Raw genomic sequence first — 25226 nt, 5'->3', positions numbered from 1 at the left:
GAGTTCTACCGGTTTGCCTTTCAGCGGTTTAATCAAACCACGTGGAATCCACATGAAGAAGGCAGGAGGACACTCCTGTTTGGAGCCCAACGTCTTTACCACTGAAACCTGCTGGCAGATCAAAAGAGTGTGCCGAACGGGGAAACGTAGAACCTTTGCTTTTCGCGAGCAAGTGCTCTACCTACTGATCTATCCAGGCACGACCCTCACTGCTCTGCTTCCACCAGTGCCGCATCTTCTACTCTCCAAACTTCACTCAAATTCTCCTGCATATCCTGTGGAACTAGCACTCCTGGACAAAGGATATAGTGGGGATATGGCTTATGTGTTAGCCACAGTGTGGGGGTTGTTTCCATTGCACCTCAACATCCAGCTGCGTCTTTTATGGCCAGATAAAAGTAGTGCGTTAGAATGTGATCGAAGGTGCATTGCAAACTGTGAACGGAAAATAAATTTTAAGACCTGTGGGGTACCCGGGTAAAACGTTATACGGAAAAAATATAACTGAAACATGATGTATTCTGTATTTACATTGCCGGCCGAAGTGGCCGTGCGGTTAAAGGCGCTGCAGTCTGGAACCGCAAGACCGCTACGGTCGCAGGTTCGAATCCTGCCTCGGGCATGGATGTTTGTGATATCCTTAGGTTAGTTAGGTTTAACTAGTTCTAAGTTCTAGGGGACTAATGACCTCAGCAGTTGAGTCCCATAGTGCTCAGAGCCATTTGAACCATTTTGTATTTACATTGACAACTGTCTCTTCTTTTTTAATTGGTTGCGTATCACTCTCCATGTTTCATACCTCTTGATGCAGCCTTGTCTAGTACTAATTTTATCTTATTTTATTAGTTTTGTGTATTAATAGAAACTGTTATGTAGGCATGCTATTCCTATTTTGTGCTAAAGGTTTTCCTGTCAACTCCATTGTTATTTACGTACTGTTCAGTTTTTACTATTTCATTGCAAAGATGTTACTCACTGTATGTTTCTACTTCATTCTAGATGTGTTACTTACTTCCAATGTTGTCTGCTAACATTTAACTTCTTTGGTGATAATACTCAGTAAATGTCTGAAGATGGCCTTGTAAGCCGAAAATCGGTTAGCAATAAAAATAATATTGTAGAACAAAAGCAAACTGGTGATTTTCATTGATTATTATAATGTTGTTCTACCAAGAACCGACGGAAGATTCTGTTAATATGAAACATGATGTGATATCAGTTTGTGTTAAACATGACAAGTAAGACTGAACAACGTGGTAGGAACTAAAAAGGAAAAGAGAGATCTCGGAATAAATGAACAGCAATTGAATTTAGATTAAAATACTCGGCATGAAAGGAAAATAGAAGAAACTCCAGAGAGAAGACGGCTGCGTCTAAGTGCAAGGTCCGCTCTATAGTCTAAAACGTCTCTCCTTTTGGCAGCCAGAAGAATGAGTTCACTATCCTCTTTAAAAATATAATCTTGTAAACAGTATTTCCACGTAGAGTCGGGTCATCATTTGTTTATCTCTACAACTACATATGTATGTATACTGTGCAAGCCATCTTGCGGTGTGTGGCGGGCATTACTTCGTGCACTATTGCCAGTTCCACCTTTCCTGTTCCAGTCGCGAACAGTTCGTGGGAAGAACGACTGGCGGAAACCTTAGTGTGGGCTCGAATGTCACTAATTTTATCTTCACGGTCTTTTGCGAGAAATATGTAAGGGAAAGCAATATACTTGTTGACTCGTTTAGGAACGTTCGCTCTCGAAATTTTAACAAGAAACCACACCGTGATGCAGAACGCCTCTCTTTCAGCGTCTACCAAAGGAGGCGGCTGAGAATCTCTGTGACGCTTCCGTGCTTTCTGAATGAACCTGTAACGAAACGTGCTGCTCTTTTCTATTTTCTCTATCTGTCCTGTCTGGCACCGATCCCATACTGACTGAACAGTATTCAAGTATTGGCCGAACGGGTGTTTTGTAAGCGACTTCCTTTGTTGAAGGGCTACATTTTCTGAGGATACTTCCATTGAATCCCAGTCTGGCATCTGCCTTACTCGCGATTAATTTTCTGTATTCGTTCCACTTCAAATTGCTTCGCACGCTCTCTTACATGCATTTTCAGCCCTCTGGTTTTGCTGTAACCAAAGGCTTCAAAAGCTATGTTTACCAGTGTCACTTTCACTTTGAAATTTTGCTCTCTACTGAATCCTTCACTGTCAGATTAACAACAGATTAACAACTTCAGCACGCGTTCCATGTGCTAGTGAATATGTCTTGTAAGAGTTCCTACAAGACTTGTATCCTTGTCCTCCGTCTAACCCCTCTCTACAACTTAATCAATTCAGTTTTTAACAGAATTCCGTATGATCGCATTGTAACATATTTCAGACTGGTATATCTCTTTTACTAGTTTCAAAAGAGACGTCCTATTGGTCAGCGATTCATTTTACCAGTCTTAGAATCATAGATCTCTAGATACAGTAGGCAACAATCGTTGCGTTGTTTAACGCTGTAGCTGCCGGTGGTTCAGGAATAGCCATTCGGTCAGCCAGTAGCAGACTTAAGCAAGCAGTATTTTCTGGTCGCACGGCTGGACCATTGAGGCACGTAGCTGCTGAGAGAACTCTCACCACCAAAGTTGACAGCACTTAAACGCACTGAGGAGGATGCGCAGAACACTGCGTCGTAAAGATGGAACTCACATGAGAAAATATAAACAACCTGAGACAGATTACACATGAACTATTAAATATCAGAGTTAGCGTAAAGTCAATGGGAACTTCGGTGCCCCAGGATTTATCTTGATAGTTTTACAGCTAGCTGATAGATGGCATTAACAGAGAGAGAAGCTGACTGCCTCAGTTGAGAGTTTTACGAATTATATGGTTGCTATTACGTGACTAAATAGTTAATTGAAAGTCGTGTATCGAAAAGAAAATGGAAGTAAGACTAGGAATTAACACCGAGTCGATGACGAGATCGTTGGAGACGGAAGATAAGAATTCATAATGAGATATGCCTGTGAAATCCGATGTTTGGCTCATCGATGGGCTGCGGGGTAGAGCGAGAGAAACGGGAGACGTGCAGCGAACTTTTAAAGTCGACTTCGTGGAAAGTTTGTGGCAGAGTCTCGAGCGAGCTTGAGTGAAAGGTTATAATCGGTAGGTAGAAGAGGATTTCAGGGAGTCTTCGCGCAGAACAATAGTGTGTGGACGAGGAAGAGGAGAATGGAAAGGAAGGAAGCAAGTTCAGGGTGTAACATTCCGTCGATGACGAGGTCATTAGAGGCATACACAAGCCAGTATTGGAGGAGAATATAGAAGGAAATAGGCCGTGTCCTTCCAAAGGAAGCATCCCGGTGCTTGCCTGGAGTGATTTAAGAAAATCACGGAAACCTAAATGTGAATGGCCGGACGGGATTTGAGACGTCGTCCTTCCGAATACGAGTCGAAAGCCCGCATCACCACGCACGTTAGCAGGCGGGAGGTGGGGCTGGTGGAGAGAGAGTCAGACGTGATGGCCACTGTTAAGCGTAGGTGGACACTGAAGTTGTTCTTGCTGAGGAAAATTGACGAGAAAAACTTTATACAGCATAAGACAATGCTTCTTGTTTTAGGTGAAGTTGAAGCTGTTTTTTTTTGTTTTTTTTTTGTTTTTTTTGTTTTTTTTTGTTTTTTTTTTTTTTACTGGAGGATCGTTAGTTCAAGCGTAATCAATAAGCGAAGTTGACAAGAGTTTATAGAAAGAAGCCGCGTGGGATTAGCCGAGCGGTCTTAGCGCTGCAGTCATGGACTGTACGGCTGGTCCCGGCGGAGGTTCGAGTCCTCCCTCGGGCATGGGTGTGTGTGATTGTGCTTAGGATAATTTAGGCTAAGTAGTGTGTAAGCTTAGGGACTGATGACCTTAGCAGTTAAGTCCCATAAGATTTCACACACATTTTTTTATAGAAAGAAAGTAACACTCCGTAAACAACTCTACCTCTTGGACGTTATTCCCGTTAACTATCGATATATGCGTCTTCAGCGAATTTCACAGATTTGCTCTCGGGATACAATCCGAGTAAACTTGTCGATGGATGCTGCCGTTTCGGCAAATTCATCCCTTGCCATCTCTTAGTGAAGTCAGAAGATAGAATGAAACTTCCTGGAACGTTGCTATACACTAACCAGTTTAAACAACTTACATCCCGAGAAGATCTCATCAATTATTCCTTTTATGTTATTATGCAGGCAGAAGCGTATATTGTTCTCCGAGGAGTTTTTGTGGGAATGGGGTTGGAATGAGAGGTTAGTAAAATCTGACCGAATATACAGTCTCTACATCAGACGTCTAGATGTGATAGATGACATCATGGGGAACAAATTCTGTTCGAGATAAAAAGTTCCCTGACGCTTTCCAGCGGCGCTAAGCATCCTTTTGTATTTGTTCTAACCCTGGGAGGTGGCAGGGTACAGATGCACAGCAGCATTCACGTGCCGTGCGTGTTGCCTGCAATTCAGTTATCTACACCACATGCAAGGGGATAGGCCCAGCAAAATTAAAGTTCCTAATTCGCTTCTAAAATATTTATCTCCACTTAGAGACCCTCTTTTTAAGCTTTTCTTGTTGAAAATCACTCTATCAGTTTACTGTGGTAGATAATATGAAGCATACCTGGTTAGTAAACCCTGCTAGTTCTGTGAGATCTTTCCGTCCTGAGGCCAGCGTATACTGAAGCATGCCCAGCGCAGCCAGGAAGCATGAGTGAACGTTTTGTCCCTAACGATAGTTGTTCCCCAGGACATTATCTATCAACCCTAGCCGTTCGTGACTAAGACTCTGAAAGCGACTCTATGTAGATCTAAAATATGATGAAGCGGTCAGAATGATCTCAGTGATGCTAGTACCTGATATTAAACTAACAGTTAACTCTCCTCCGTCGTGGATAACAGCAAGCGGAACGATTTTATTTTAGCTACTAAAGGCAAGATCGCAATGGGAAGAGATGGATGTCGCAGAGACGCCGTAGACTACTTTGAGGCTGGTGTCGTACTGAGACTTTGGTGAAACGTCGCCGACACGCAATGGAAGTAAACATGCGAACAGTTTGTACTTTGGCCACTGATGGCACATTGCTGCACAGTTCCGTGTATTACAGCTTTATTCTAACGAATGGACCACCCTACTTCATTCGTGGAAATATGTGCCCCCTCTCATCAACCCGTGCACTTTTTATGCTTTTACGTAGGAAAGAAAGTGTTATCAACAACTATTCCTTTTCAAGTAAACAATGACGCAGCAGAAAAAGCGCGCGGTGGCGCAGACGCACGCGATCGCGGTGTTACGCGGTCGTTTCCAGGACCCGCCACGGCGGCGCTAGCGAGGGGCCAGGTGGGCAGCGTGCGACCCCTTTCCTTTCGCTGCGGCGACATTACTTTCCTCGCCTCGGCTCGGCTCGGCTTTCACTCGCGGCCAATTTTCAATGTCTCGTCGGACGGGCCGCGCGCCGTGCGCCGATTATGGAGATGGCCGCAAGATAGCAGCACGGGCGCTTCGGGCAGCAGCACCGGAGAAAACCACTAGCCCACATACGTATCGACAGCGCCCGGAGCTCAGTCGAGAGGATGTTTTGCCTCTGTTTATCCTCTCTCGTAAAGAAGAGACGGGGAACCACCAAAAGTGACACTCCGTAAATGATATGACTCTGACAGAATAAGACAATGTCACGATATGTGGGATAAGGTGACAAGCTGCCCACGGATGTGTTTATAAATTAAAAAGTGAAATATCAGCCCCACCGATGCGCTGGATAGGAAAAGTTATTTCAATATACATTTATGAGCCAAAGCGCCCCCGGTTTGAATTCTCGTTACAATTTCTTGTTCTATAAGGCTTTGTTGTCGATGCTGACACCGAGGTACGTCAATGTGACTGTCTTCTGTATTGTTAGGTTCCTGATTGTTAGATGGTTTGGTCCTAACTGAGCACTTCTTCCTATTACCATGAACTTTGTTTTACTTTCATTTATTCTTAGACCTACTTTCGTAGCTTCTTCCGTCAGTACATTTCCCATTTTCTTCAGGTTTTCCATGCTCTTTCCTATCACCACAATATCATCCGCAAAAGCCAGAACATTTATCTTTCTCCCTATGGCGACTCCTGCACATCACGGTGGTTTTGAGTGACAAATTGAGGAGGGTTGGTGATATAATACCTCCCTGTCTCACTCTCTCCCTGTCTCACTCCTGTTCTTACCTAAAATGTTTGTGAGAGCTCCCCCTTACTTTCACTGTACACTTTGATTCCCTCACACATTTTTTGTTGGCTGTATGAGCTTGCCCGGTATCCCACATCCTGCCGTTATCCTCCACATATTCTTTCTCACTACTAAACGACTATCAATTTAGAAAATTCTTTAACAAAATAACAGTAAAACGCAGTAATATAGTTAACTATCCGTTACACGCAGCTGCACTCGCATAACCGTAGTTTCTTGTGATGAGTATGTAAGCTACTGTACGTGCAATGACGTCGGCTGCCTTCACGTGTCTGCCTTTTCGGGTAAGCATAGCTCATGATGTGCCCCGCTCCCCTCCAAAGTTTTTTCGTTCCCTACTTCACCCTCTTAGGCAACTTTTTCAGGGTTCAGGCTATCTCCATTCAAAATTTCATCAAATCGATTCAGCAGTTTAGTCGTGAAAATATAACAGATAGTTACTTTCGGTGTTATAATATTAATGTGGAAGCATTAGCATGGATTAATCTTAGTGCACTGTATATTCAGGTTGCACGTTCCAGACCCAGTACCTGCATGTCTCCCATGGTATTATCCTTCCACCTCGTTCTCGGCCGTCCTGGTGGTGTCCTTCTTTCGGCTTCTCGATCCATTATTGCCTTTATAACCGTGTTCTGCCCTCTGCTCCTAACGTGACCGTACCACCTGAGACTTTTAGTTTTCACACTCATTTCATGGATGTATACCATACATGCATGTTAATCCAACATACAGGGTGATTTAACCTATGGGTTTTATGCGGCTCAAAACGCCTTCAAAATCCACGAGCGAATTTTCATATCCTCTCACTCGCTATACACAATCTATTAGTCGTACAGTAGTATTTAACTTTATCAATGTTATTGACGGTGTTTCAGTTCCCCAGTATGGTTTGTTCCTGACGCCACATCAAGATGGATACCATACACGATGACGTAAATAATTTTGTTACCTGATGATGATAGACTGATAGTGATATTGGTTTATTTCATCATCAGCTCTCAAGTAATCACATTTATACCTTGATATTTCTTCTATATTTTGCTGTATGGCTCGAGTCCAAGCTTCTATAGCTACAAGTCATTATCATGGGAAGAGACATAAGATCTGGTTCCGCTTCCGTTTGTGTAAACTATTAACCGTCCTGCTCTTGCAGTCCGTTTCCCACGGTGCACCATCTTGGAAGTCGTCTACACGTCCCCTTCAACAACAATGGAATAGACAGACTCTTTGGATATCGCTCTGTAAGGTCAATTGAGACCAGAGCTCTTGCATATTCCTCTTGAACTTCATTGAATAAATATTGCTGTGAATTGTATATATACACCCACACGATAAATTATAATCAGAACTTCTTCATTGTTCATAAATATGACTTTCTTCAAGCATTATTTTAGTCTTAATACAGTAGAACTTCAAGTCCACTTTTAAATTCTGCATAAAAAGACCCTATGCTGAAGTTCATCTGCGATGGAGGCAACAACACAATGTCGTCAGCAAAACAGAGGACGTTCAGATATGTCTTGTAAACACGTATACTTAATCGTTGTCTTCCTATTCCTGGGAGTCCCACGTCAACAGCCTAGATGTCGATGTCACCTGTGGCTCTGGACTACTCACTTATCTATTGCCTCCAAGTCTCGCATGTCACAGAACACTTCCCCCTCCTAATTCCCTTACCAGCCATGTTAACCCACCATATAGGGTCATTCAATTGCTCCTACCTATGGGTTTTATACGACCCACTGCGCCTTCAAAATCCACATGCGAATTTTCATGTTCTCTCATTCGCGATGTTCAACCTATCAATCCTACAGAAAAAAATGAACAGGACCATCTTACGGGAAATTTAATGTAGTTAAATTTTGTTCTGGGATACGTTTTCACTAGAGGCCACAGTTTTCGATTTATTCAAGGAAAATCCATTTGAACGTCACTTTGGTACGTTTTTCTTGAATGATTCGAAAGCTACGCCTTTACTGAAAACATATCCCAGTACAGAATTTAACTACATTAAATTTTGAACAAAAAGGCCCTGTTCATTATTTCCGTTGGACTAATGGTTTGCGTTTTACGAGGAAGAGAACACGAAAACCATGCTTCTGGTATTTGAAGGCGTTGCGGCTTGCGTAAAACCCAGCTGAGTCACCCCGTATACAAGTTATCTGATAGCTTTGCAAGTACCACATCAGTAGCAGCAGTCTGGGATTTGTCAAAAGTTAGCTAACGTGCGGTCTCTATTGAAGTACACACATCCAGGCCTATCAATCGTGAACCACACTCCAAGTTTCAATATACTTTTTTGTTTCATTTGGTTGTTTTTTGCAAGCTCTGGCGATTCGTGCAATCCGCCCTGCCTGTGAAAAATAAGAACACTATTTTCTTTGATTTAAATAATAACATGTGATCCAAGCCGTAAGGTATACTTAATATATTAAAGAATTTACAAGTAAAGTATATAGTTTTATTTGTACTGTGGTATCATAGGTGGAGATTTGTATCTAGGGATTATGCTGTTGATATGTACAGTACACAAATCTGAAGAGCTTCGGAAACGAACTGTAGTCGCATTTTCAGTTGGCTTCTCTCTAAAAGCGGAAATCAGTTAGCTTCTCTCTTAAAAGGAATTATGCAACGCCCGCATTTAACTCAATAAGTTCAGCCTTCACTGAGTGAACGCTGATTATTTTGTAGCAGCCGTTATTATAGCAGCAGTAGTCTTCTCCGGCTGGAGAATCAAGTCACGACCTGGAATTCCGAACGGTTCGCGGAAGCCGTCCTTCGAGGCAATCCCGCTATGTGAGTCTTCTGCTGGAGATTTACCGGTTATGCATTTTAGAACGCTATTAAAGTAGATGCATTGCCAACTTCCTACTCGTAAATTGCTCTACCTGTTCTCTATCCCCTCACTTTGGTGGTTTTCACATCTTTAAGGATAGCCACGTTATTTCACACGTTTCCGTTGTAACATGAAATTCACTTGTCGTTTTCTTATTACGTTGCGGTCGAGATGTGGTAGTGAGCAGTTTCAGTTTCTTTATACATTATCAGATGCTTGCATATACGGATGTAGCAGTGTTCCGGTGACATATTTACTGAATGTTTAGTATGTGAAAATTCTCACATGATACTGTAGCTTTGGTACGGATTATCAGAAACAAACACTTGTCTGCAACAGAGCAGAGCGGGTGCTTTTATTTTCTAATAAAGAAAAGGCTTTACGTATTGTGGTTTATACTTCGGTGCCGCAGTACTGCGGCAAAAACGCTACAAGAAGAAAAATCTTCGCAAGGAAATTACTGTAGTCAGGCTCAACTCGCTCTTCATTCACTCGCGATTTTATCGTAACTCGCTATTTTGTCTTTGTTTTGTTTAGAATTTTGTTTCCATGATTATAATAGTGGACACAGCTACGTAGCCGGTGGGAAAGTTTTTAAGTGTAAATTCAAGTATCTAAGTCCGTACTTTCAGAAACGATGCAGGTCGACCAGTTGTTCTGGCGTCAACATTTCGCAAATGTATATAGTTTGTATATTAACCCCACCACAGACGCTCGCCACAGAATTCCTTTCTCATTATTCGTTACTGATTTTACAGTCGCCCGCGAGACCACTTAAGAGCTAATGAGCTACCGGTTGGCACAAGATAGAAAGCGTCGAAGCGCTCAGCTTGAGAACACGTGCTATTAAATTTATACAGTTAATAAATGGCTTAGGCCACACGAAGAAACATTAGATTTAGGCCGTAAGAATATCAGCGTTCCTTTATGTCAAAAATACTGGATGACTGAATTGTGAACTGGTTCCAGCTCCTTTCGAATATGAAGTCAGTGCCTTGTTCGCTGCTTCACATCTCTCCTCACCGTTGTAGTAACAAATATAGGGAGTCCTACCTACCTGAAGCACGGGGATGTCTTTACTCATGGTAAAGAAATAAAGAGATATCTACTCAAACAAATACAAGTCATTCAATAATAAACGTTCAGAATCTAATTCTATAACGCTGTATATGTTTCAGTACCTTATGTGTTTAGTATCGTTCTTAGATATCTCAACTGGACAAAAGGAATGGATGAAAGAACTATAGTCAAAGCAACGTGGAATTTTGTCAGAACGAGAGACTGTATTCTAATTATTTCATTTGAATGTATGTGACAATCAGAAAATGCTGAAAAACATATATCAGATGAAGTGGCCGCCTAGTGGCCTACCTACGTGCATTAACAGGCATAATGCTTTCGGAATTTACGCTCCGGATGCGATACACTGGGATATTCCCTCGTATGGGTTCTTGTTACAACACACTTGCCAACTGATGGTGTTGATGCGCTCCGGGAACCCCAACTCGCGGACGAAACATGTGGAATATCCTGTTGCTGTGCGTAAATTTCCAGAAACTTTCTGTCGGCTTCTGCCAGTAAACCAGGGATATCATTTTGTCATTTCCTAGTCACTTTTTCCCAGAACTAAACTGAACAGTGTCTGGCTTTGCATTTGTTTTAAACAATTCCAATTCCTCCGCGTCACAGAACACCTTCCACCTTAATGTCTTCACTAGCCACGTTGACCCAATATATGATCCGATAGCTCCGGAGGTACCATATAATTAGCAGTTCGGTGTTTGTCAAAAGTTAGCTAATATTAGACATGATGGTGGATCTGCATGTTTCTGTATAAATTATGTGAAAGAGTAACTACAGTCTCATATCTGTGATGTTCATCCCTTGTTTGATTTAGGGAACAGTTCTTATGCTCGGCGTATTACTTTCTTTTCAAAGACTGAAAAGTTCCTCTGAAGGAATAAACATTTATTGCGCATCCAGCGATCTTGTGAAACTCAGCCGACTCTGCTTGTCCTTGAGACCCTGAAGGCAGTAAAAATCGCAGCTCTGGCCTTAGGAAAAGCAGTTGCCTGACAGGCTCACTGGATGAATCGTAGCAACATCTAATTCATCCGCATAGGAGGTACCCCTCGCTAGACCCATCGTTGAGTATTGGTCGCCAGTCTGATTAACAAAATAGATAGAGAAGATGCCAAGATCAGCCACGCGTCTCTTCACTGATTCGTTTAGCAAGAGCGAGAGCACCACGGAGATGCTAGTAAAACTCTAGTGGCCAATCGACGCTGCCAAATTGCTTGGATGTGTTTACTGTTAAAATTTTGAGAGTGTGGATTCCAAGACGAGTCAAACAAATATTCCGTCCTGTAAAACATAATTACTTCATGAGACGACCATGACACGCGAAACAGAGAAATTTGAGCTTATTTTACTGACAGTGGTTATTCCTAAGCACCATTCGTGGGAGGAACTGGAAACGGGAGAAATGACGGTGATACACGAAGTGCTCTCCGTCATGCACCACAAGGTGACTTCCAGAGAATAGATGTAGATGCAGGGTTTACACTATAGCAGTTACGTTGTATAAACCTTAACATGCGTCTTCATAATGATCAGTGTTACAGGTTTATGAGATAGGATGAAAATTTTCTTTTAAGTATTGAGAATTAGAAGCGACCACCAAGTAACGGACTATGCGGATATCTTGCGAGCCGAATTAGAAGTATGTAGTTGCTGAATTGATTGGTGTTGGATTTAAGAGCTCATCAGCATTATAATCAACGCCCTTACTTGACATCAACATACACATCTCGTGGTTTGAACGACATCTGTTTTCAGTTGTGAAATTGCTGTTATCGGGAAAATGCTGTTATCGGGAACACACATCAGCAGATTTCTTTGAGAATATCTGATTTATTCGTCACATACGCGGTTGGCGCGTATTAAAAACAAGATATTGTTTAGAAAATCGTTCTGATGACACGTTATATGAATAGCTCACTAAGCAAAATACGGGGGCATAACCATTAGCTCAGAGCTTATTGATGTCATTTGGAGAGGAATCCTGACACTTCACAAAATTTTAAAACAACTGTCTTTGTCAAACAGGATGGTGGAAGGTCTCCACTGAAGCATAGGGTGTAGTTAAAAAGAAAAAGGTTGACAATTATTGTCATAACTTCTGAATGGTTTGCGTTAGGACGTTCAAAAAAATGGCTTTAAGCACTATGGGACTTAACATCTGAGGTCATCAGTCCCTTAGACTTAGAACTACTTAAACCTAACTAACCTAAGGACATCACACACATCCATGCCCGAGGCAGGATTCGAACCTGCGAACGTAGCAGCAGCGTGGTTCCGGACTGAATCGCCTAGAACCGCTCGCACACAGCGGCCGGCTAGGACGCTCAAACTGCACGTTTGGCGGGGGGCATGATGGAAATTAGTATGGTTTGGTTTAGCGACGAAGGCCACTTTCATTTGGATCGGTTCGTCAATAAACAAAATTGGCGCATTTGGGGGACTGAGAATCCTCATTTCGCCATCGAGAAGTCTCTTCATCCTCAACGGATGACAGTGTGGTGTGCAATGTCCAGTCACGGAATAACCAGTGCGATATTCCTTGATGGCACTGTGACTACCGAACGGTACGTGAAGTTTCTGGAAGATGATTTCATCCCCATTATCCGAAGTGACCCTGATTTCGACAAAATGCTGTTCATGTAAGACGGAGCTCGATCCCATCGAAGCAGGAGAGTATTTGCTGTCCTGGAGAAGCACTCTGGGGACCGTATTCTGGTTCTGGGGTACCCACAAGCCACTGGCATGGACCTCGATTGGCGCCATATTCTCCGGATCTGAACGCATGTGACTCCGTTTTGTGGGTCTATATCAAAGACAAGGTGTACAGCAATAGCCCCAAAATCACTGCTGACCTGAAAATACCCATTCAGGAGGTCGTCGACAGCACCGCTGTTCGTACACTTCAGTGAGTCATGCAGAATTTCGCTATTCGTCTGCGCCGCATTATCGCCAATGACAGGCATATAGAACATGTAATAACCTAAATCCGAATATCTGTAGTGACTTTTACATGTTGAATAAAGTGTGTGCGCGCCGCAGTTGTAACTAATTTACGTTTTTTTCATATAGCTCAATAATTGTCATCCTACATGTTAAATGTTTAATGATATTCCACAGGCTTCACATAGAGCTATCGGAAAAAGAAACTCTCTGACAATGGACAATGTCATATTCCAATCCTAATGCGCATTACTTCCTTCTATCGACTTAGCTGGCATGAAGCTTACCACGCCTGGGTGGTCGATTTGATTGACGGCAGCCGGCCGCTGTGGCCGAGCGGTTCTAGGCACTACAATCTGGAACCACGCGATCGCTACGGTTGCAGGTTAGAATCCTGCCTCGCGTATGGACGTGTGCGATGTCCTTAGGTTAGTTAGGTTTAAGTAGTTCTGGAGAGCAGTGTGGAGGGTAGAAATCGTAGAAGGAGACCAAGAGATGAATACACTAAGCAGATTCAGAAGGATGTAGGCTGCAGTAGGTACTGGGAGATGAAGAAGCTTGCACAGGATAGAGTAGCATGGAGAGCTGCATCAAACCAGTCTCAGGACTGAAGACCACAACAACAACAACAAGTACTAGGGGACTGATGACCTCAGAAGTTAAGTCCCATAGTGCTCAGAGCCATTTGAACCCTTTGATTGATGGCAGTTTGTTGTGTACCACCTCCGACCACTCACCTTCCCGCTCACGCACGATCGATTTTGCCTGACAGTGAGATGATAGCGTGCAGGGGAAAGGAATTGCAATCACTGCTCTGCACTCTCGATTGACTGCTTTTTTATCTCGTCACAGCCTCTTAACGTACGTCAGCCTCTCCCTGATTGACGCTGACTGATTCCATTTCACCGTCCTAGTTGTGACGGGGAAGTCCCGCGTGACGTCGTTGCCCCACAGCCACAGCGGTCGCCAGAGGCGAGGCTTCCGGTCGTCACGAGGCGCTGAAACGAAAGTGAGTGTGGCGGTGGCTGAGGCGGCGGCGGCGGCGGCGTGGGCGGTAGTTAGCGGCGCCCGCGGACCGTGGCGCAGCAGAGGAAAGCGCTCACTGCCAAGGCCCGCGGGCCGCCGCCACGCCGCCACGCCGCCACGCCACCTGCAGGCTGCGTCCCGCCTCCACGGCAACTAGCGAGGTTCCCAAAACATCGATCATTTCTGCAGTCTTCACATATCACATCCTAGGGAGGAAGATCAGGGGCTACCTACATGTACATCTACACTACTGGCCATTAAAATTGCTACACCAAGAAGAAATGCAGATGATAAACGGGTATTCATTGGACAAATATACCGTATTATACTAGAACTGACATGTGATTGCATTTTCACGCAGTTTGGGTGCACACACCCTAGAAATCAGCACCCAGAACAACCACCTCTGGCCGTAATAACGGCCTTGATACACCTGGGCATTGAGTCAAACAGAGCTTGGATGGCGTGTACAGGTACAGCTGCCCATGCAGCTTCAACACAATACCACAGTTCATCGAGAGAGGGTAAGAACAACTGTTGATAAGCCTCCGATCTACGTTCGTGGTCTTCACGCGAGACACACGAAATATATTCATTGACTCCTATAGGAAAGTACGATTTCGGAATTTTAACAGTAGACCACATCCTGATGCACAACAGCTCCGTTGAGGCATCAGCCGCAGGAGTTAGACGAGCAGCTCCTAGACGCTTTCCGTCTAACTACAGGAACACTTGGCCGAAGAGGAGGATTCTTCGAATCACCTGTGTTTCCTCCATCAGTCCTATGTGGTACAGGACCCAATCTGACGAGCAATATCCAAGAATCGGACCGGCGAGGGATTTGTAAGCTTCCCCCCTTCCTGATTGGGTTATACATTCTAAGGCCGGCCGCGGTGGTCTCGCGGTTCTAGGCGCTCAGTCCGGAACCGCGAGACTGCTACGGTCGCAGGTTCGAATCCTGCCTCGGGCATGGATGTGTGTGATGTCCTTAGGTTAGTTAGGTTTACGTAGTTCTAAGTTCTAGGGGACTGATGACCACAGCTGTTAAGTCCCATAGTGCTCAGAGCCATTTGAACATTCTAAGGATTCTTCTCGTGAATCTGTCTGGCATCTGCTACACCTGCGATTAGTTTTATATCTTTGTTCGCCCCGTACGTATACTTCTAAGGCTTTAATGGACCTGATTGCTCCCAATGATTGTTCTGCAGTCGTGTAATGTGTCTTTTCGACTCTTTATTCTCAATCCATCAGCATCTGCATGATTACTCTGCAATTCACAATTGAGCACCTGGCGGTGGGTTCATGGAACCACCTTTAAGTTCCACTCTCGAACAGCGCGAGGGAAAAACGAACACTTAAATCTTTCCGTACGAGCTCTGGTTTATTTTATTTTATTATGGTGATCATTTTTTCCTATGTAGACGGGCACCAACAATACATTTTCACATCCCGAGGAGAAAGTCGGTGAATGAAATTTCGTGAGAAGGTCCTACCGCAGCGAGAAACGCCTTTGTTATAATGACTGCCACCCCAGTTCGTGTACCATATCCATGGCACTCCCTCCTCTATTTCGCGATAATACAAAACGAATTGTCCTTCTTTGAACCTCTTCGACGTCCTCCGTCAATCCTATCTGATGCGGATCCCACACCGCGCAGCAGTTCTCCAGAACAGGGCGGACAAAGATTGTGTAAAGAGTCTCTTTAGTAAACCTGTTACATTTGCTAGGTGTTCCGCCAATAGAGCGCAGTCTTTGGTTCTTTTACCCACGACATTAACTATGTGATGGTTCCAAATGAAGTTATTCGTAAGTGAAATCCCCAAGTATTTAGCTGAGTACACAGCCTTTAGATTTGTCTGATTTATCGAGTAAGAGAAATTTAGCGGATTCCTTTTAGTACTCATGTGGACGACTTCACACTTTGAATAATTTAGACTCATTTATATTTATTTAGCTGACGGCCAACTCCCACTCCCTGCACGAATCGTCGATCGTCTGCAGGAGTTCCTACAATTTTGCTACAATTTTCTATCGTTGCGACTTTTTTTATATACAACAGCTGCGTCTGCGAACAGCCCCATGGAGATTTCGACGTTATCCAGTAGGTCATTATTTTAACGTCTAGCGATTAGAAATGGTTCTATAACACTTCCTTGTGTTACGTCTGAAGTTATTTCTGACTCTGAAGATTTCTCTCCATTAAAGAATCACACGCTGTGTTCCGTTTCCTAGGAATTCTACAATCTCGCTGACTACGTAGTCGTGAAGAGTGAAACGCCATGTCCGTTACAGAAAGATTGGAAAGGAAATAGCCTGTGGCTTCGATTAAGGATCCATAATAGTATTTTCCTTAAAATGAGTAACGGGTCATTTAATTAAACTCACTTAAAAGAGATCAATGGAATCAGTCGAGGTGTAATCAGTTAAACGAAGAAAACATGAAATTACATTACTGAACTCCGTTCATAAATGCTAAACATGTCGTTAACAACATTAAAATTTACACCATACCTGAATCCAAGCCCGAATTTCCTACGGATGACGAGGTTCATTATAAAATGTACTTCCATCCCGGCCTCTCCAGCAGATTGTTTACTCCAGATGTGTGACTCACACATCCCGAAACAGAACTTCTGGGTCCAACGTTCGGAAGTAAGAGGAGGAAATATAGGTGTAAGTGACGATGAAACTCAAACGAGTTTTTGTCTGGCATAAATTTTGTCGTCACCCTACCGTCTCCCTCTCTTTTAGCCGCTGCATATGCGGCCAGTGTTTAACCAAATGACACCTCGAAGATGCAGAATAAAAGTAAATACATGAACTCGATATTCCTCAATGTTCAAAAAGCTGACGGCTCTGTTCCACCCCAAGCCCACTGAAACAGACAGATTCTTATGCGTTACCTCAAGAATTTTGCCCTGGGATGAACATTTGACATTCTTCTGGTTGGTAAGTTATAACAGAAACAGAAATAATTCCGGATGTGGCCCAGAGACGCGTGGTGGAACCACTGCTTTCCGTGTTCACGCTTACTAGACTCTGATAGTTGGAATTTCAGACTTTGTCCGAGGTGACATACACGATCCAATCACGTTAATGCGACCACCGTCTATTTTTGACGTCAACGTGGAATAACTACTCAAGGGTATATAAAGTGGGTCAGAGAATTCGGATAACAGTGGGGTTGTAATGCAAAAACGTGAAAAAAGGTCATGATCGTTGGCCAAGGGTGTAGGTATTTCCCAGACGGCTAAATCTGTAAACAGCTCACGTTCCACTGTGGTTAAAATATACCGTGCATCGCAAAATGGCGCTATCGAAAGCTGACGCTAGGCGACTGTGGTGCACCACGGGCCATACATGACAGGGATGAATGACGGCTGCGGGGATGTGTACAGGCAAACAGACGTGCAACTGCTGAGCAACTGACCGCCCAGATGAACCAAGGGGCTATCAACAGTGTTTCCTCAACGATTGTTCAGCGAACGTTGTTTTGCTACGTATCAGCCTCTGCAGCAGGCACCTGGCTTGTGCGCCCATACTGACTGCCGTTAGTTGGTGATGAAGGCTGGAATCTGCACATCAGTACCTGAATCGGTGACTGGACGTCCGCTGAGTGGCGACAGATGGCCTTTTCAGGTGAATCACATTTTATGCTCCGTGAAAGAAAAATCTAGTGCTCTTCAGTGCATACCTTAGGAGCTGTGATCACTTGTTCATCTTTGCTACTGCTCATAGCTCCTAAGGTATGCACTTTAGAGCCCATGCTTACTGGTTTTTTTTTCTTGTTTTCGTCCACACTACCTCCTCACAAAATATGGAAAGCAACGATCTCGCAGTAGAAGATGACGAAATGCTCATAGCACTTAAGGTATGCATTTTAGAGAGACCAGAACCCAATTTTTTTAGACTGAGAAGCTTACGTCCACGAATCAGCACGGTCTTAGAAAGCACTCCATGTGGAAAATCACAACTTGGCCTGTTCTCACATGATATAATATTTCTACATTTTTGGACACCATTTGACACGGTGCCCTACTGCGGACTGTTAATGAAGGAACAAGAATATGGAACAGGTCAGACATGTCAGTGACTCGAATACTTCTTAAGTAACACAACCCAGAACGTTGACCTCGACGGCGAGTGTTCATCAGAGACAAGTCTATCGTCTGGAGTGCTTAGATGATTTAGACAAAATTATATATAGGGCTTGAGATCCGTACCAGGTCAGATTAAAGGAAGACATCAAAACAATTCGAAGGCGATTAGAGGTAGGATCACGGAGAAGCTTCTGTAACTCAAATGGGAATCCCTGGAGGGAAGGCGACATTCTTTTCGAAAAACACTATCGGGAAATTGAGAGAACCGGCATCTGAAGCTGACTGCCGAGCGATTCTACTGTTGCCAACATACACTGCGCGTAAGGCCACTAAGATAAGATACGAGAAAGTAGGGCTCATACGGAGTCGCATAGACACTCGTTTTTCCCTCGTTCTATTTACGAGTGCAACAGGAAAGGAGATCACTAGTAGTGGTGCAGGGTGCCCTCCGCCACGCACCGTACGGTGGCCTGCGGAGTAGATTTAGATCTTTACCAGAGTTTTTACTTAAAACGATCGTTCGTGTCATATCCCGGAATGTTGCCACTTTCTTCTTGTACCTATGTGTACTGTAGTCATAGTCGATATTCCTGTCATATGTGAGTTTTAGGCCTATTTTCATTCTGGTTTGGAAAGGACCGAGCGAACCATTAGCGTCTGTAATAGTGAATGCAGTGGCTTCTCATCGCACTAATTCTCCTGCAAAAGCCCCGAGACATTCCCCCAGTGCAATACGCCACTGCTAGACCCGCGCGACACTCCTCCCAGATGTGTTTCGGGCATTGCGTCAGACGTGACCACCTTGCCAGAGTGTGTGGGCTGATTTCTGTGCGTTTCGAAAGGCGTGCTGGCCTATCGGACCATTCCGTGCCAAGGGAGACGCCTCTGCGCGTGTTTGGCAATCCTCTGGAGCCGGATTCCTGCGTGCTGGAAGCGACCGTGTCGCAGGCAGCGGGTGGGCGGAGTCGCGCCGATAGGCCGCGGAAGCTGCAGCCGGCGAACGCTGCAAGGCACTACTCGAGGGCGGCGCTTTCTCTCGCCCGCTCGCACGGTGAGGAGCCGGCCGGCGGCCTTCTCCACCTGTTACAACGCGCTGCCGCACCGGATGATTATCTCTAATTTTGTTCCGTAATGAGTGATGCGATATTCTTTTAGCTTCACAAGTGAGCGGAAGTGGAAACGCAGTGATTCCGCAGAGCGGTGGGTAATCGACCTCTCCAGTGAAGATTAAGGGATACATTTTATCATATTAAATTTAGATTTTCGGCGTATAATCCAAAATTTCTTAGAGTGTGTTAGTAGCAATAAGGTCCACAGCCATAGCAAATTTTGTGTATCACTACAATCTGCCGCATTGGTTGTCAAAAAATGGTTCAAATGACTCTAAGCACTCTGGGATTTAACATCTGCGGTCATCAGTCCCATAGACCTAGAACTACTTAAACCTAACTAACCTAAGAACATCACACACATCCATGCCCGAAGCAGGATTCGAACCTGCGACCGTAGCAGCAGCGTGGTTCCGGACTGAATTGCCTAGAACCCCTCGGTCACAGCGGCCGGCATTGGTTAAAATACCGTCTTTTCTTCATTCTCGCCAACTGCCTTGCCGCAGTGGTAACACCGTTTCCCGTCAGATGACCGAAGTTAAGCGCTGTCGGGCTGGGCTAGTATTGGGATGGATGACCATCCGGTCAGCCGAGCGCTGTTGGCAAGCGGGGTTCACTCACCCCTTGTGAGGCAAACTGAGGAGCTACTTGATTGAGAAGGTCTCGGAAACTGACATACGGGCGGGAGAGCGTTGTGCTGACCACATCGTCCCTCCTTCATATCCGCATCCAGTGATGCCTATGAGCTTAGGATGACACGGCGGTCGGTCAGTAACGTTGGGCATTCATAGCCTGTTCGGGAGGAGTTTAGTTTCTTGATACTCCGATGCTGCATAGATTCGGCTGTGTACACATTTTCAAATTAGTCAGCAGTACATACTAAGTGTGCAATTAAATTACAAATATTAAATAACCAGCAGTTGTTTAGCCAAAGGAATAAACGAACAGAACAAGACTTCCTCAGCGTAACCTGTCAAACAAGCATTTGGATTAGTCAAAACGTTCGTCTACTCATACTTTGTCAAAATTTTGCGGGTTGGCCTGATATACAATAAAATTAAACACGTAGAACTAAAAAAACTGGTAGGAAAGCAATAAGAATGAAATCATGTAACTAAACACTGAAAGCTGGCTGTGTATAAAACAATAAACTTTCGTAACTTCAAGAATTATCCATTAACTGATCAAAAGCATCCGCACACCTTTTGGCGGACACTCGCGTAAAGTATATCCATCCTTCTCCTTTATGACGGATTGAATTCTGCCAGAGACACTTTCAAAGACGTGTCTGAAGTTTTTACAGAAATTTCAGCCCATTCTTCAACAACAGCCGAAAACGGAGACGATGGTAATGACGGACGCTGGAGTCTGAAGCCAGTCCATTTTAAGAATGTTGCTGTCCACAAACCATTGACTCACGGATGTTACTTCAGGACAGGGTGCATTGTCATGCTGATAGAAGCAGCCATGGTCTGCGAACTTTTCCGCTACTGTACACAGTACACAGTGCTGTAAAATTTGTTGATATCCTTCCATGTTTAGCGTTTTCTGAAGCGCAGTAGACGAAGAACACTCTAACTACGAAAAAATGGCCACCTCTTCCATAATCCGCTGTGGGCACTAGAAAGGTAACGTTCTCGAGGTGCTAGCCAAAGTCAAACCCTGCAGCGTAATTCATCACCTCAAATCACTGGTTGCCAGTCATCCACTGTCCAGCCGTGTCGCTCCTTACATCTCCTTAAGTGTCGCCTAGCACTGAGTACAGTAATTTGTGGCTTCTGAGGAGCCCAGCAGACGATTTCTAAAAATGCACAGAGATGTTCGTGTACTATAGATACACGAGAACCAAGTACATTTTTATGGGTACATGTGCTAATTAAATTATCGACCGACCGATCTGTAAATTTATGTTACTATCTCTGTCTCTCACCCCTCATCTCCCCCTTACCCCGAAAAAAGTTGCTATCAAGATGCCTACGGTTTCAGTAATAATTAATAACAATAAAATAAACAACATGTTTTAATATTATCAACATCATCATCGTCGTATGCGTACATCTGTACCTATACAAAGCTTCAGCGTAACGTCCAAGAAATTGGAGTTCATAGAAATATTTAAAAGTATTTCACTTAGAACGATTGAGAAAACATTTATGTAGATTATAGGTATGAGAGAATGTAAATGAGGAAACTGCAGTTTATTTCAGTTGTTTCCCCCTACGTAATGTAATTTTTTTAATTTTTTTCTGGGTAGTTTTTTGAGGCTGGAACATTTCCTGCAGGCAATCTTGCCACAGGCCTATCCATGTGGGCTTGGCCTTATGTAAGCAACCGCCCTGTGTATAACACAGCTCGTCATTTGCAGAATTACTTGGCATTTTCGAGATACTTATTTCTCGTGCTACTTCATTCTCCGATAGGTGGCTTAGAAGTTCGGAAATTGATGCATGTAAAAATACGAACGCTTTTCCCCAGCGTTTTACAGTAATACATATTCATCGGCAGTATTTGGAGCGCAGTGTCAGTGCACTGCACACAAGCATGAATCTCTTTCAAGCATACGACAAGGATACGCATTTGGTGCTTTACTCTAAGGAAAGACAGGATATAATATCACCGTCTCTCAATATATACCATGAACACCATGGTAATGGATCTTTAGATTAAGCTTAGAACAACTATAACAATATCATCCTTCTGACGCCTCCCACGTAAATCGCCATGCATGCCCTGAACACTTTAGTTGTAGGTTAACTTGAGGTTGAGTGCAAACTCGTGAGACTGTCCGGATATTTTTTAATCACCGAAAGGCCAGAAGAAAAGTTCTCGTTGACAATGACGGCAGCGGAAGAGGCTGTGCTAACAGTGAGATATCACACAACTGGTGCCGAACGGGAAGACTCTGGAGTTTTAGAAAGTACCAGCTGTCGATTACCACACTGAAAGGGTCACCAGGATTTATCCAGACATGTAAGTGTCTGATACGATGATATTTTAACCGTACCTGCAGTTGCCGGCCGAAGTGGTCGTCCGGTTCAAACATTTAACGGAGAAAATAAATCTCCATCTACATCTACATGCATATCTACATGATTACTCTGCAACTCACAATTAAGTGCCTGGCAGAGAGTGCATCCAACCCCCTTTAAGCTACTCCTCTACCGTTGGACTTTCGAACAGAGTCTGGGCAAAACTAACACTTGAATCTTTAAGTGTCAGCATTTTGTTATGAATATTATTTCTCCTCTTGTAGGTGGACGCTAATAAAATGTTTTCACATTCTGAGGTCATAGTCGGCGGTTGAAATTTCAGGAGAAGGTTCTGCAGCAGCGAAAAACGGCTTTGTTTTGATGACTGCCACACCACTTTGTGTATCCTGTCCGTGGCACTTTCTTCCCCATTTTGCGATAATATAAAACGATCTGCCCTTCTCTGAACTTTTTAGATGTCCTCTGTCAGTCTCATCTGCTGCGCATCCCACAGCGCACAGCAGTACTCCAGAAGAGGGCGAACAAAAATAGTGTAAAGAGTCTCTTTAGTAAACCTGTTACATTTTTAAGGTGTTCTGCCAATAGATCGCAGTCTTTGGTGTACACTCCTCACGACATTATGTATGTGATCGTTACAATTTAAGGAAATCTCTAAGTAAATAGTTGAATTTACAGCTTTTAGATTTGTGTTATTTATTATTTAACTGAAATTTAGCGGATTTCTTCTAGTACTCATGTGGACGGCTTCACACTTTTCATTGTTTAGAGTCATTTTCCTCATTTTTCACCATACAGATGTCTTGCCTAACTCGTTTTGTAATTAGTTTTGATCATCTGATGACTTTATAGCCGCGCGGAGTGGCCGGAGGTTTGAGTCCTCCTTCGGGCATGGGTGTGTTTGTTGTCCTTAGCATAAGTTAGTTTAAGTAATGTGTCAGTCTAGGGACCGATGACCTCAGCAGTTTGGTCCCTTAGGAATTCACACACATTTGAACATCTTTTGACTTTACAAGACGGTAAATGACAGCATTATCTGCAAACAATCTAAGAAAGCTGCTCAGATAGCCTCATAAATCGTTTATATAGATAAGGAACCACAGAGGGTTTATAACACTTCCTTGGGGAACACCACATATAACTTATGTTTTACTCGATGGCTTTCCTTCAGTTATTACGAGCTGTGGTCTTTCTGACGGGAAATCACGAGTCCAGTCACACAAGTGAGACGACCTCCATAGGCACGGAGTTTAACTAATTTGTGAGGAACGGTGTAAAAAGCCTTTTGAAAATCTAAAAATATGGAATCAATTTGACGTCCCCTGTCGATAGCATTCATTACTTCGTGACAATAAGGAACTAGTTGTTTTTCACAAGATCGATACTTTCTGAATTCGTGTTGGCTATTTGTCAATATATGGTTTCAGATTGAGTTTTTCACTCTGCAGCGGAGTGTGCGCTGATATGAAACTTCATGGCAGAGTAAAACAGTGTGCCAGACCGAACGAAGTAAAGCTGTGAGGACGGGGCGTGAGTCGTGCTTGGGTATCTCAGATGGTAGAGCACTTGCCCGCGAAAGGCAGAGGTCCCGAGTTCGAGTCTCGGTCCGGCACATAGTTTTAATCTGCCAGGAAGTTTCAATAAATGGTTTTCTTCGAGGTGATTCATAATGTTCGAACACAGTATATGTTTCAAAGTCCTACTGCAAATCGGCGTTAGTGATATAGGTATGTAACTCAGCGGATTACTCCCGTTTCTTTCTTGGGTATTAGTGTTATACGAAATGAATGAAATATCAATGCAGGATCAAGTCTTAGAAAGGACCGCCTCTTCTCCCCAATCCACAATTTTTGATATTTGCTCTTGGAAGCTTCACAAGACAGCAGCCTCTTCAGTCGAACTGGGTCTCGATTACCGGCAGGCATTAACCACAAGGGCGGCGCCGGCGACACGGTGACATGGCTTCGGGCTCCCAGGCAATCGATATCGGTGGCGGCAGACGCCATTCATCAGGGCGCTGGCAACGTGTTGGCTTGCACTCAAGTAAACAGCTCGCCGGAGCGGCCTGTTTACCCGCCGACTTGTCACCGACGCCCTTTGGGGCCACGGACGTACTTGTTAGCTAAGCGTGCGATCTGCTGCACCGCCGCTTGCATAACACACCCGGACAGTGGTCGCCGCGCACGCTTGTGGCTGAGACCGTTGTTTAATGTTGACACGCCTTCTCCAGTGACCGCGATGTCGGCAGGCTGCTAAGTTCGTGCTTCGGATGACACTGGTGTTCTCGGGGTAACGACGCGTCCTTTAAAACGGAATTCATGGGATCGACTCCCAACAAGGCCATGAGCTTGGCATTAAATGCTCTACTACTATGGGTGTTATGTATAGCTGAAGGACCAAATTACAGAAGAACCTCGCTAATCCGTCCTCTACGGGACCGGGTGCATGGTCGGTACGCAAAAAAAGGTCGGATTGTCGGAAGAACACTTTTTTTCACCCATAACATCACAATGCAGTACAACTGTAATGGAAATAATGTCTGAAATATTGTTCCATTAAAACAGCAACAAAACGGAAAGAAAACGTTCACATACTAAAAAATCTTACACGAAAGTATAATGTGCATGCGGTGCCTTTTCTGTAAAGTACATCTGTATCGCACGGTAAGATATTGTTACTGTGAGTGAAAGTTATTCGTCTGTACATACGTTACTACAGTACCGCACTGACACACAATTTTTTTTTAAATAAAAAAATTATTTAATTCCATAACAATACTAATTATACATGTTAACCCACCTCCTGACATGATTAGTGGGCCATAAGGTGACACATAAAATTGGGTTACAATGCAGCTTAAATACTACAGTTATGTTAGTCAGCTACAGTTTGAACTACTACA

At 43.9% G+C, this 25226-nt stretch overlaps 1 protein-coding gene and 1 pseudogene across 1 annotated transcript in view; both read left to right on the top strand.

Moving 5' to 3' along the window:
- The window catches only part of LOC126457994 (uncharacterized), a 375721-nt gene that overhangs the window by 7103 nt on the left and 343392 nt on the right, over positions 1–25226 (top strand). The gene's annotated exons all lie outside the window — the stretch shown is intronic.
- On the top strand, positions 19825–19942 carry LOC126458999 (5S ribosomal RNA; annotated as a pseudogene).

Source organism: Schistocerca serialis, chromosome 2, assembly GCF_023864345.2.
Source record: "Schistocerca serialis cubense isolate TAMUIC-IGC-003099 chromosome 2, iqSchSeri2.2, whole genome shotgun sequence".
Classification (NCBI taxonomy): domain Eukaryota; kingdom Metazoa; phylum Arthropoda; class Insecta; order Orthoptera; family Acrididae; genus Schistocerca; species Schistocerca serialis.
This window is presented reverse-complemented; position numbering and strand designations above follow the sequence as displayed.